Below are 12,730 nucleotides of genomic sequence, written 5' to 3'. Positions count from 1 at the left end.
TAATCGCATAGAAAAAGCAAAACAAACAAAAGAAATCACAACAGTTATCCATTCTAACAAAAATGCATTTGGTTGACTAAAACATAAAATCTGTTTTGCTATATGAGCTGTGAGATTTGGAATGTCGTAGCTAGGGATTCGCAACGTCTACAATTGTCAACTGTTGCCTTCGCAGAATACTACGCATTTACCGGCCGATCTATAATCTCTAATCAAACACTATGGAACCGCATGCAATAATATATATAAATATAGTATATTTTTAGTAACATTTTTTTTCATGCTATTCATATTTTATTAAATTTCAAAACAATAACAAATAATAAAAAGTATACATATGAACTAAAACAATTTTAAAAGTTATAATATAATGTATAGCCTTCCTTTTTCACATTGTAGCAGCATACGTTTAGTACAATCTGCGTCTTCTCACTCTTAATCTGCCACCGCGGAGACGTCTATTCCTTCGGCCGATTAAGCGGCGTCTGCCTCCATTACCTACATCACCATCATCGTCATCGCCTCCAGGAGTCACATTTATAACGATTGGTTTAGGTGTTGAGCCACCCCCTGACGGTTTGTTGTTTGAGGAGCAAGCGCAAGGGCAGTTAGAACTTGAACTTGGGGCTGGAAGTGCAAAAAAGGCTTTTGCTTCGTAAGCCAAAGCCAGAAAGAATACAGCGAAAACTACTAGGTTCCTCATTTCTTCCAAATGCAATTGCGTTTAATTGATTGTTTCTGTTGCAACGAGCGACTGTGATGATTTCGAGAAGAAAATGCTTATTTATAGCTGAAATATATAAAACTGACCTAATTTTGGTGTTATGAGTTATTGTCGACAAACACAGAAATAAGGTTAAGCAAACATAGCAAATGCTTTTGTAGATATGCAAAAGTTGATTTTCAAGACCATGCAAAAACGCATGAACGGAGGAAGGCAAAGAAAACAGTTTTATTTAATCAACAGTTATTTGCCTTATTTAACAATTGTTGTTAGTGATAACTTTTCATAAGTTAAACTGCTTGGAAAATACGCAATGCTACAATTCTACAAATATATGAACTGAATTCAGTACTTCTCCAAACCTTCTAAAAACCGAATATAATAGATCCTAACATCTGGTTAAATTTACATACATATATGTGGGTTTCCATATTAAACGAGACACTTTATTTCAATAGTATTTATTTCAATTCACTTTAACCGCACTTATTTTATTCGCGCGGCGGCGTGACCGCCTTCAACAAACTTCACTTAACAACTGAAAGCTTACATGCTATTACAAATGGCTGATCTGTATGGATCATCCAATAAGGACCGTTACAATTATGGCCACTGATGGACGCTTCGTTGACTTATCGATAAATGGCAAGGTTGCCATCCGTACTCTAAGTTATTCGGTCAGTGACAATGTTGCCACTTGCCCTATATATTGTCCATTCCTACATATATGTACATACTATGTACATTAGTTAATTTCATATTTAATTACAGTTGGAATTTATGAACCATTCAACTGCTTTCTTATTTAATAGACCTTTAATTCATCATTGTGTAAAAATATTTCTAATTTTCCCCCGAAATGCAGTAGAATCTGTTTGGCTTAACTCTTAAAATTTTCTTAAACTTACAAAAATCTTGTAAATCCAGCTGCGGAAGCTAAACTATGTCCTTGACTTTGACCTAATGTGAATGTAAAAGTATGTTGGAGTATACGCAGTAAAATGTGGTACTTACTTCGAGTAATGCATCTACTAGGTCGTTCTTTGGTGTAGCATTATGCATTCTAACTGCAGTTTTCATATTTCATAAACTACAAAGCATTTCTTTTAGAGTTACATACTAGCACAATAATAAACTCCCTGCAAGAAAATGCATTTGTTACAGGTTAGTTCGGAATTTGCCACATTATACATCGTTTAATGTTTTCACGTAAAAAAGCTAAAAGGTTTATTCTTCTGTTGAATACAGTTGATTGTACAGTTGATTGGGCTATTGATTACACGACAGATTGCTTCTAAGTGCATGTTTTCCACCAGTACACACAGTTTTCAATTCAAAATATCAAAATATTTGCGCATTTTCCAGTTTAACCACAATCTCTTGAACCGGAACTTGAGATTTGTCGGACGTTTTCCTGCAAGGTTTGTTTAATCACATGCAGAAAAGCATTCTTGCATGCACGAGTATAAACTTTCTTCTTATTCAAATGTTTCTTGGCGAGGAAGGTAATGGGAAACACTATTGCCGGCATATGAGAGGATTTCAAGTTAAAAGCAAATAATGCAATCGCATCGTCATACGAAGACGGAAATTTAGCTACATATATACATTTCTCTGCGATAATGGCGCCTTCATAAAGTAGGCTAAGTCCTTAACGAACCGCCCTAGAACTTTGTAATTAAAGTACTCGGTAGTAGTCGAAACTTTGAGTTGTATTTTAAGGTGGAACATTTTTAATTTTGTATAACAAAAAAGGAACTAAAGTTGAACAAATTTTGGTGCTATATTATTATGGTATTTAAAATTCTAAATTAACTTAAAATTTGCGAAATGACCACAGTCTCTCGTAGTGAAAAGTAATCTAATCTATTTGAAAAAAATAACGTAAATCGTTATATTTGGTTTATCATTTGTGGCAGGGACATATCAGGTAATCGCTTTCTTTCTAATACACGGTCCAAGTTCATCTTCCAATTGTCCATACTCATATTCCTCGAATTCGCCAGCTCCAATCGTTATAGACGTACCAATTAATCGAGGCAGTGATAACACTACTTCGTCTAATTTTTCTAAGCGAAGACGTAACAGAAAACGCAACGTTTTCCTCGATCGGCTCTGCCAATTCATCTTTATTGAGTTTCTGAACATGGGATCTTAATGGTAAGTATTTAACTGGTCATGGACTGAAAGACTACTCAGAAAGCGATCAAGTCCAGTCACATACCTCAGTCAAATAATTATATGTGTATGAACTTTTTGCAAAAAAAATTAAAGATTACAAAATTGCAAAATATTTCTGAGTATGCAGGTTTGTTATTATTAATGTATACGATATAAAAAAAAAAACAAAAAATTAACAAATTTCAAAATATTTTTTAAACTATAAAACAGAATTGAAGTTTAGGCTAATATTATTAATAAATATTTATATGTTCATTTTACTATTTTTACCAGTAAAGCCTATACATTTGAGTTTAACTGAAAGAAATGTTTATTTTAATAGTCAGTAGAATTGTCCTAAATTAAGCCACTTAATCAGAGAATTAACTACTGACTGTAGAATAGTTCTGTAAATATTGGCAAATTCTTGCTTTATGGCTAATTTAAGGTGACGTACTGTCTCAAACTGTCCGTTTTGGAAAACAGGAGCAGAGAGGTTCTCCCAGAGATCCTCAATAGGATTTAGGTTCGAACTCAATGTTGCACATTGTAATACCGGAATTTTTTGGTTGTTAAAAATGTTCTTCGTATGGATTAAAGCGTTATCCTTTCGATATGTTCAGTTATATGCTATAAATATTGCCAGCAAATTTTATTAACTCGCTGTCCAAAGGATCTACATTGATATTAGCATTCATTTGATTGAATATAAAACATGTAGATATCTTTCCACAGCAGCAAAATGCAGCCCCTGAAATCAAAGTACCGCTTCCAAAACATCGCTTGTAGTAGGACCGTCGTTCGTCGTCGTGGGCCGACCAAGTTTAATTTTTTTTCGTCACTAAAGACTGTATTCTAACACTCATCGGCACAGAATTGGTTTTAATTTGTAAACCTCAAATATGCTTTATTGTGTCTTTCTTTAGTATTGGTTTAGGTGCCATGGAGGTGTGTTACAGAAACTGATTTTTATGTATAATTGGAAAAATTATATTTATTGTGATTTTCTGTCTTAACTAGGTCTATATTTGATCGCTGCTTATCAAGTCCGCAACTACTGGCCGTTGAATCATCCTTTCGCACCGCTCATCAATGTTGTTTTTCGTCCGCTGCCTCGCCCTAACCATAGTTAGTGGGGTTTTTAAGAAATTTTGAGATACAGTTCCGATGTCGCTTTGGTCTACAGCCATTTTGGAACCGTTTTTATGCATTCCTATGATTATTACTTGTTCCTCCGCTGATAAACTAGTACCACGAGGCATTTTAGGCTTAAAGATAAATAAGTGTAATAAAATTTTTAATAATTCATTAAATTAATGCACCTACAATAATTTTGAAAACAAATATTAGCAAAAAAGTTTTTGCTGCGACACTATCAGTAAGAAAGATCCGCTAAACTGATTTTGCACATATAAATATTTTCTATGCAATACCCAATTCACAAGCACATTCTGAATGTAACTTTACAATGAACGAGAAAAGTATGAAACAATTTTCGTTGCATAGTAACGGTAACATATCAACCTTTTATTCCACATTTACCGAAATCCAAAAAATAAAAGTGAATAAGAAATATAAACAAATGCCGAAATGCACATATAATTATTTGACTGGGGTATTTAACCCAGTTCATTTTGGATTTGTTTCCAATCATCGGTTGCTCTGGGACGCAGTTGAAGACTGTATAGTTGATATACCTATAACCGGAACTTTAATGTAATCAAATATAGTCATTTCCCTAACATCACCGTCTGACCTACCCAAGGCGTTGTAATGGGAATTAGTCTCTGTTCCATTAATTAGTTGCATACCTGTTTTCTCTGCATTCTACGACTTCCTCAACTCTTCTGTGGATGTGTAGGTAAAGGAGGAACACAGCTAATGTCAAACACCTCAATTACATTACATTAGAATTCAGAATTTTTCAATCAGAGTAACAACCTTCGTAAGGAATAAAGTTACGAGGTTTTGATTTAAAAAATATTTGAAGGCATGAACTTTATGACTTGAAATATACGGATTCTGGGATCATACATTTAAAATTATATTCCTTTCATTACAACTGAAAGACATGTTCTATGCAGATATACAAAGAAATATTTAATATAAGCGTAACGATGAATAATGTAATATGTTTGGTATATGAGGCAAAAATTATCTATTAGGGGTATGAGGGCTAGACTAAGGTTTAAAACAATTGCATAAATTGGTAGAGGATGATCCACCGAAAAATATGTTTCCACGCAATTTTATAAATATAACTCAATACTTAACCCATATATTTGACATTGAGTCCACTAGGATAACGAAAATTATTATTTGAAAAAGACACTCTCTATATTTTGAGATATTTCAATGATTTATGGATATATTCGATACAAAGTCTACCGTTGGTCTAAGGTCCGATTTCAACCATTTCTAGATGCCCATTGTCCATTTTTATCCTACAGTAGTTTTCCGAAATAACGAACACATAATTGTCAGGCTTGTTCGTAACATCGAATTTTTCGTTAATTCGAGTACTCACTTAGAGGTATGTTTTTTAATAAAAATTGGTTAAATATCCATATTGCTGTTTAATAAATTGTTGTATGATTTGTTAAAACCGAGTGGGGTTGCACTCCAGGAGTGCAGGCAGAAGTGAAAACTTGAACTTATGGCGCGTTGGGCACTTTTTTGGGTGAGCATTTTTCGGTGCGCTCGCGACATGAGAAATTGTACATAAACAAGTAAGGTACGGCTAAGTTCGGGTGCAACCGAACATTTTATACTCTCGCAGTTAACCCATAAATTCGGCATAAAGTTTAATAGAATAACGAAAATCGTCATATATAGTATATGAGCGCTGTGGGAATACTAATACCTGAACCGATTTCATTCATTTTCATCAGCAAGGTACACTATATACAAGACTATACGCTCGCTTTATTTTATTAAGATAGCTCACATATTAACCAATACATATATGCGAAATAAAGCTCACCGTATTTTTGAAAAACCTATAATTTGGTATATGGGAGCTAGGAGAAGATACTTTTGAAAAACCTACAATGAGGTATATGGAGATGTTATGACCCGATTTTAATAAATTTTGGAGCAGAGACACACTATTAGAAGAAAACAATTTCCTCTGAATTACATCATTTTCCATTTTGTAAAAAAATCTGAGTATAGCTCCCTTTTGCTATTTCTTTTGCAAAATTTAGTGTTTCTGACGTTTTTCGTTAGTTAGTTAACCAACCTTTAGTAATTTTCAACCTAACCTTTGTATGGGAGGTGGGCGGATAATAGATTTCAACTATTTTCATGGCGTGTGGTGGGGTTTCTAAGAGAACCGACTGCAGAAAGTTTGGTTTATATAGCTCTATTGGTTTGCGAATTAAATACAAATAACCGATTTGTGGGCGGGGCCACGCCCACTTCCCCAAAAACAGTACATTCAAATATGCCTCCTCCTAGTGCGATCCTTTATTCCAAATTTTGTGGGCGTGGCAATGGTCCGATTCCGCCCATTTTCGAACTTAACCTACTTATGGTGCCAAGGAATATTTGTGCCAAGTTTCGTCAATATATCTTAATTTTTACTCAAGTTACAGCTTGCACAGACGGACAGACATCCGGATTTCAAATCTACTCGTCACCCTGATCACTTTGGTATATATGACTCTATATCTAACTCTTTTAATTTTAGGTGTTACAAACAACCGTTATGTGAACAAAACTATAATACTCTCTTTAGCAACTTTTGTTGCGAGAGTATAAAAATCAAGTTTATCAAAGCAATGTGGGCACTTTTTGAATGGACATGAAGTATAATAATATAGAAACTATAAAATGATTAAATATTAGTAAATAGTAAATACAAAATTTATCAATTCTCATCCATAATTTCAACAACTCTTACATCATCATTATCAGCAAGGTTTTAACACAATACCATAGCAGCAACACAAGTCAAATGAAATATTTAAATAAATAATTTTTCCATTTAATATTCATTTATAAAATAAATATAAACAAGTAAGGAAAGGCTAAGTTCGGGTGCAACCGAACATTTTATACTCTCGCAATTTATTGATGTAATTTTATAAAGATAACACAAATCGACCAATGTATTCAGTATAAAGTTCAATAGAATAACTAAAATCATGATAAATAGTATATGGGGACTGAGGTAATTCCTAAACCGATTTCACTCGTTTTCACCACCAAGATACAATGTATCGAAGACTATGTATGTATGTGATTGGCGTTGCAACCGTTTAGCCGGTTATAGCCGAATCGACGATAGTGCGCCACCTGTCTCTCTCCTTCGCAGTTCGGCGCCAGTTGGAGATCCCAAGTGTAACCAGGTCGCTCTCCACCTGGTCCCTCCAACGGAGTGGAGGCCTTCCCCTTCCTCGGCTTCCTCCGGCGGGTACTGCATCGAACACTTTCAGGGCTGGAGTGTTTTCGTCCATTCGGACAACATGACCTAGCCAGCGTAGCCGCTGTCTTTTTATTCGCTGAACTATGTCAATGTCGTCGTATAACTCGTACAGCTCATCGTTCCATCGTCTGCGGTATTCGCCGTTGCCAATGTTCTGAGGACCATAAATCTTGCGCAAAATTTTCCTCTCGAAAACTCCCAGTGTCGTCTCATCTGATGTTGACATCGTCCAAGCTTCTGCACCGTAAAGCAGGACGGGAATGATAAGCGACTTGTAGAGCTTGATTTTGGTTCGTCGAGAGAGGACTTTACTGTTCAATTGCCTACTCAGTCCAAAGTAGCACCTGTTGGCAAGAGTTATTCTGCGCTGGATTTCGAGGCTGACATTGTTCGTGTTGTTGATGCTGGTTCCCAGGTATACGAAATTATCTACGACCTCGAAGTTATGACTGTCAACAGTGACGTGGGAGCCAAGACGCGAATGCGCCGACTGTTTGTTTGATGACAGGAGATATTTCGTCTTGTCCTCATTCACCTCCAGACCCATTCGCTTCGCCTCCTTATCCATGCGGGAAAAAGCAGAACAAACGGCGCGGTTGTTGCTTCCGATGATATCAATATCATCGGCGTACGCCAGGAGCTGTACACTCTTGTAGAAGATTGTACCTTCTCGGTTTAGCTCTGCAGCTCTTATAATTTTTTCCAGCATCAGGTTAAAGAAGTCGCACGATAGTGAGTCACCTTGTCTGAAACCTCGTTTGGTATCGAACGGCTCGGAGAGGTCCTTCCCAATCATGACGGAGCTTTTGGTGTTGCTCAACGTCAATTTACACAGCCGTATTAGTTTTGCGGGGATACCAAATTCAGACATCGCGGCGTAAAGGCAACTCCTTTTCGTGCTGTCGAAAGCAGCTTTAAAATCGACAAAAAGGTGGTGTGTGTCGATCCTCTTTTCTCGGGTCTTTTCCAAGATTTGGCGCATGGTGAATATCTGGTCAGTTGTCGATTTTCCAGGTCTAAAGCCACACTGATAAGGTCCAATCAGTTTGTTGACGGAGAAGACTATACGCTCACTTAATTTAACATTACTTATAATTAGGTATATGGGATCTGGGGGAAGTTATGACCCGATTTTTACCATTTCAGGTACAGAGACAAACTGTTATAAGAAAAAAATTCAGAGGTAATGAATTACATTAAAATATCTGAGGGATTTACCTATATTTTCGGTGAAAAATTACCCTTAGGCACTGAGTTCTTCATGTTCGATATCAGGGGCCTTGAAAAGTCATGGTCCGATTTTGACAATTTTTCCACAAGTGATGTCACAGCTCAAATAAAGTGTCATCAGGGTATCAAGAAAGTGTTATATACTGAATTTCATTGAAATCGGTCAAATAGTTCTTGAGATATGGTTTTTGACCCATAAGTGGGCGACGCTACGCCCATTTTCCATTTTGTAAAAAAATCTCAGTGCAGCTTCCTTCTGAAATTTCTTATGTAAAATTTGGTTTTTTTGACGTTTTTCGTTAGTGAGTTAACGCACTTTTAGTAATTTTCAACCTAATCTTTGTATGGGAGGTGGGCGTGGTTATTATCCAATTTCTTTCAGTTTTGGACTGTATAAGGAAATGGCTAAAATAAACGACTGCAGAAAGTTTGGTTTATATAGCTTTATTGGTTTGCGAGTTATATACAAAAAACCTATTTGGGGGCAGTCACGCCCACTTTTCAAAAACAATTACATCCAAATGTGCCCCTCCCTAATGGGATCCTATGTTCCAAATTTCATAACTTTATTTATGCCTTAGTTATAGCACTTTATGTGTTTTCGGTTTCCGCCATTTTGTGGGCGTGGCAGTGGACCGATTTTGCCCATTTTCGAAAGCAGGGTGCCAAGGAACATGTGTTCCAAGTTTCATTAAGATATCTTAATTTTTACTCAAGTTATCGCTTGCACGGACAGACGGACAGACGGACGGACAGACATCCGGATTTCAAATCCACTCGTCATCCTAATCATTTATATATATATAACCTCATATCTAACTCTTATATTTTTAGGTGACACAAACAACCATTATGTGAACAAAACTATAATACTCTGTGCAACAGGTTGCGAGAGTATAAAAACTCTCAATCTTGTCTGTTGCGAGACAATAATTTAGTCAAGCTAAACCAAAAGCCATACCACCAAAAAACACCAAGAATGAATAAAGTGATACGAATACGATCAATGTAAAACTGACGAGGTCTGTGCCGCCGCTAGGCAAATGTGGCCTGTGGGAATTGACTAACGATGTGTTTTGTTCCTTGATATTGTGTATTAAATTTAATGTTTTAAGTTATTTAATGACAGTAAAGTAAATACTTTTAGGTTCTAGGTTCTATTTATTTTAATATCAGTGTACCGAACTCATTCAAATTTATTTTCATCGTGACCAATGAATAAGTGAGTAAAATCAAATTGTTACTATACACTCGTTTGAGTCATAAATTGACGGCACATATAAGTGTAGAAATACTATGAGTTTTTTTTTGGTTTCGTGGAAATGAGTCTTAGTCAGTTTTGATATTAGTATTAGTACTCATTTGCACTAATTTGTTTGGCTCATGAGTTAGTCCACTAATTTCATTAGTAGTCAATCTGGTGTATATCTGTGTAAAATCTCATCTGTCACGAAAACGGCTGAAAATGGTCACCTACAAAAGTGCCTAACGCGCCATAAGAAGTTTTCACTTCAAAAAGAAAAACCATAATAGAACAATTCAAATTTCATTTCATTCAGCAAATTTACGTTATACGAGGTCAACATATTTTTTTAATTTGTAATACTTGATCAATCGCAGTGTGCTTCATTGGAATACGAAGATTATATTTGATGGCTCTTTCCTGAAGTCAATTAATACAATAAGTTTTGAGAAATTTACATTGATCTTCTCTTCTGCTCTTAGCCCTTTTGTGTCACTTAAATTACAGCATAAAAGGAAAGAACCTCCTGTCTTGGATATTTTTCTCCCTGGCGCTACATATATTTTATCATCTAAATTTTTCAAAAATGTGCCAATTCAGCAAATTTACCACTATGGAATGTCTACTTTATCGGCACGTCCTATATTCGTTTAAATATATTCTTATTCCATATAATTATATTTCGAACAATAACAAACTATCTGTATTTATTAACTTTATGTTAATTTATTCACCATGTAATTACAATTGATTAACATTTTGATAAAACTATCCACTTCTTCTCCTTCCACATTGATTTACTCCTCTTTTTCTGCGTTGACGTCTTTGTCTTCTTCGTTGTCTTTCTCTACGCGCAGGTCTTCGAGATTGACGTTGCCTTCTTCTTGCAACACATCTGCTTCTAGCAGTTTGTTTTCTTCTTTGCCAGGAGTTACTGGAGCTGGTGCTAGTGGTCCATCTTCTGGAGCAGGAGTTGGAGATCAACTTGCTGGAGCTGGAGTTGGAGAACCTGCGGCCGGGGCTGGTGTTGTGGGGTCAGCGTTTCCGTAAATCCGGTAGTGATGGTTAAAGCCAATCGCCTTTGTTTAGAAGTTTGCCGTCTTGGTTTTGCTTTGTTGTTAGCCAGATGTACGGAAAATTTGTTGTTATACTATTTGTTTTTATCTATTGTAAATTATTATGAGAGTTTCTTCCAAAAATTTTACAATAATTGATAAATAAAACTTTGCATTACATTGATAAATAGAGGAAATAGATAAAACAAAAAACACTTTATTTGTCTGTTATTTATGTATATAACAATATGTGCCAATTGATTAACGCAGTTATTTACTTGCTCTTCAAAAACTAAGATATATATGGTAGAAAATGTGTGTTCTTCTAATACGATTTATATATTTATACAGATGTAAAGTGTTTGAACATATTTACCGAACTAACTTATCTCAATGATTCATGTAGAGTTACAATGCAATATACGTTTTTTATTTCGTTTTATAATTTGTATACTCTCGCAACATGTTACCCAGAGTATTATAGTTTTGTTCACATAATGGTTGTTTATGTCACCAAGAAATAAAAGAGTTAGATATTGGGTTATATACAGAGGTAGTCAAAATTATTTATACACGCCGATTTAGCCTTTATCCTTGGATTTGGTTTAAGCCAGAGTAGTAATTGGATTCTATTGCATTCATAACAACCTAACTCAGCCTTAAAATATCAAAATTGGAAAATAAAATGTCGAAAACAAAGGAATTATCGATTATAACTAGATTGGAGACTGTTACTAAGTTTAAGACTCGGGTTTCGGCTTCGGAGTTAGTTAAAATTTATAGGATTTGATGGAATACTGTTTACAATGTTATTAAAAAGAAGGACACGAAATATTGCAAAGGCTATTTAAAGATAACTGGGCGGAAACCAGTGATAAAAACCAAAACACATAAAGTGTCACAATTAAGCCATAAACAAAGTTATAAAAGTAAAATTTGGAATAAGGGATCGCACTAGGAACGGGCATATTTGGAGGTAATTTTTTTGCGGAATTGGGCTTGGCCTCGCCCCCAAATCGGTTATTTGTATATATCTCGCAAACCGATGAAGCTATATAAATCAAACTTTCTGCAGTCGGTTCTTTTAGTCATTTCCTTATACAGTCCAAAAATTAAAGAAATCGGATAATAACCACGCCCACCTCCCATACAAAGGTTAATAGGTTGAAAATTACTAAAAGCGAGTCAACTCACTAACGAAAAACGTCGGAAACACAAAACTTTACATAAGTGGCAGAAGGAAGCTGCACTCAGATTTTTACAAAATGGAAAATGGTCGTGGCACCGTCAACTTATGGGTCAAAAACCATATCTCAGGAACTACCCGACCGATTCTAATGAAATTCGGCATATAATATTTTCTTAACAACCTGATAACACGGATAAAAAATGGGCGAAATTGGTTCACAACCACAACTACTTTCCTTATAACTCAATTCTGAATTCCATCTGATTCCTTTGTAATGTATACATTAGGGACCAATGAAGATAGCGGAATAAAACTTTGCACAAATAGTGCATATCATCTCTGGCTTCATTTGTGAAAAAAATTGTCGAAAACGGACTATAACTTTTCAAGGCCCCAGTTATCGAACATGTTGAACTCATCGCTTAAGGATAAATTTTAACCGAATCTCTTAGATAATTTAATGTAATTCAGAGGAAATTGTTTTCTTCTAATAGTGTGTCTCTGTTATTAAAATCGGGTCATAACATCTCCTAGCTCATATATACTTAATTATATGTTTTTCATAAATACGGTGATCTTTATTCCGCATATATCAGTTAATATGTGAGATATCTTAGCAAAATCAAGTGAGCGTATAGTCTTGGATATAGTGTACCTTGTTGGGGAAAATGAATGAAATCGGTTCAGGAATTATCTCAGC

General features: G+C 35.4%; 1 long non-coding RNA gene across 1 annotated transcript; it reads right to left on the bottom strand.

The window, feature by feature from the left end:
- Nucleotides 1-232: 232 nt before the first annotated feature.
- Nucleotides 233-1,578, bottom strand: LOC128922120 (uncharacterized). The gene is made up of 2 exons (XR_008471408.1): nucleotides 1,087-1,578; nucleotides 233-754 (listed from the first exon to the last, which is right to left on the bottom strand). It is a non-coding gene; the product is annotated as an uncharacterized LOC128922120 (long non-coding RNA).
- Between the last annotated feature and the right edge of the window lie 11,152 nt (nucleotides 1,579-12,730).

The sequence above is a fragment of the Zeugodacus cucurbitae genome, chromosome 5 (assembly GCF_028554725.1).
Source record: "Zeugodacus cucurbitae isolate PBARC_wt_2022May chromosome 5, idZeuCucr1.2, whole genome shotgun sequence".
NCBI classification, from domain to species: Eukaryota; Metazoa; Arthropoda; class Insecta; order Diptera; family Tephritidae; genus Zeugodacus; species Zeugodacus cucurbitae.
The sequence above is the reverse complement of the archived record's forward strand: the minus strand, read 5'-3'. Positions and strand labels throughout refer to the sequence as shown.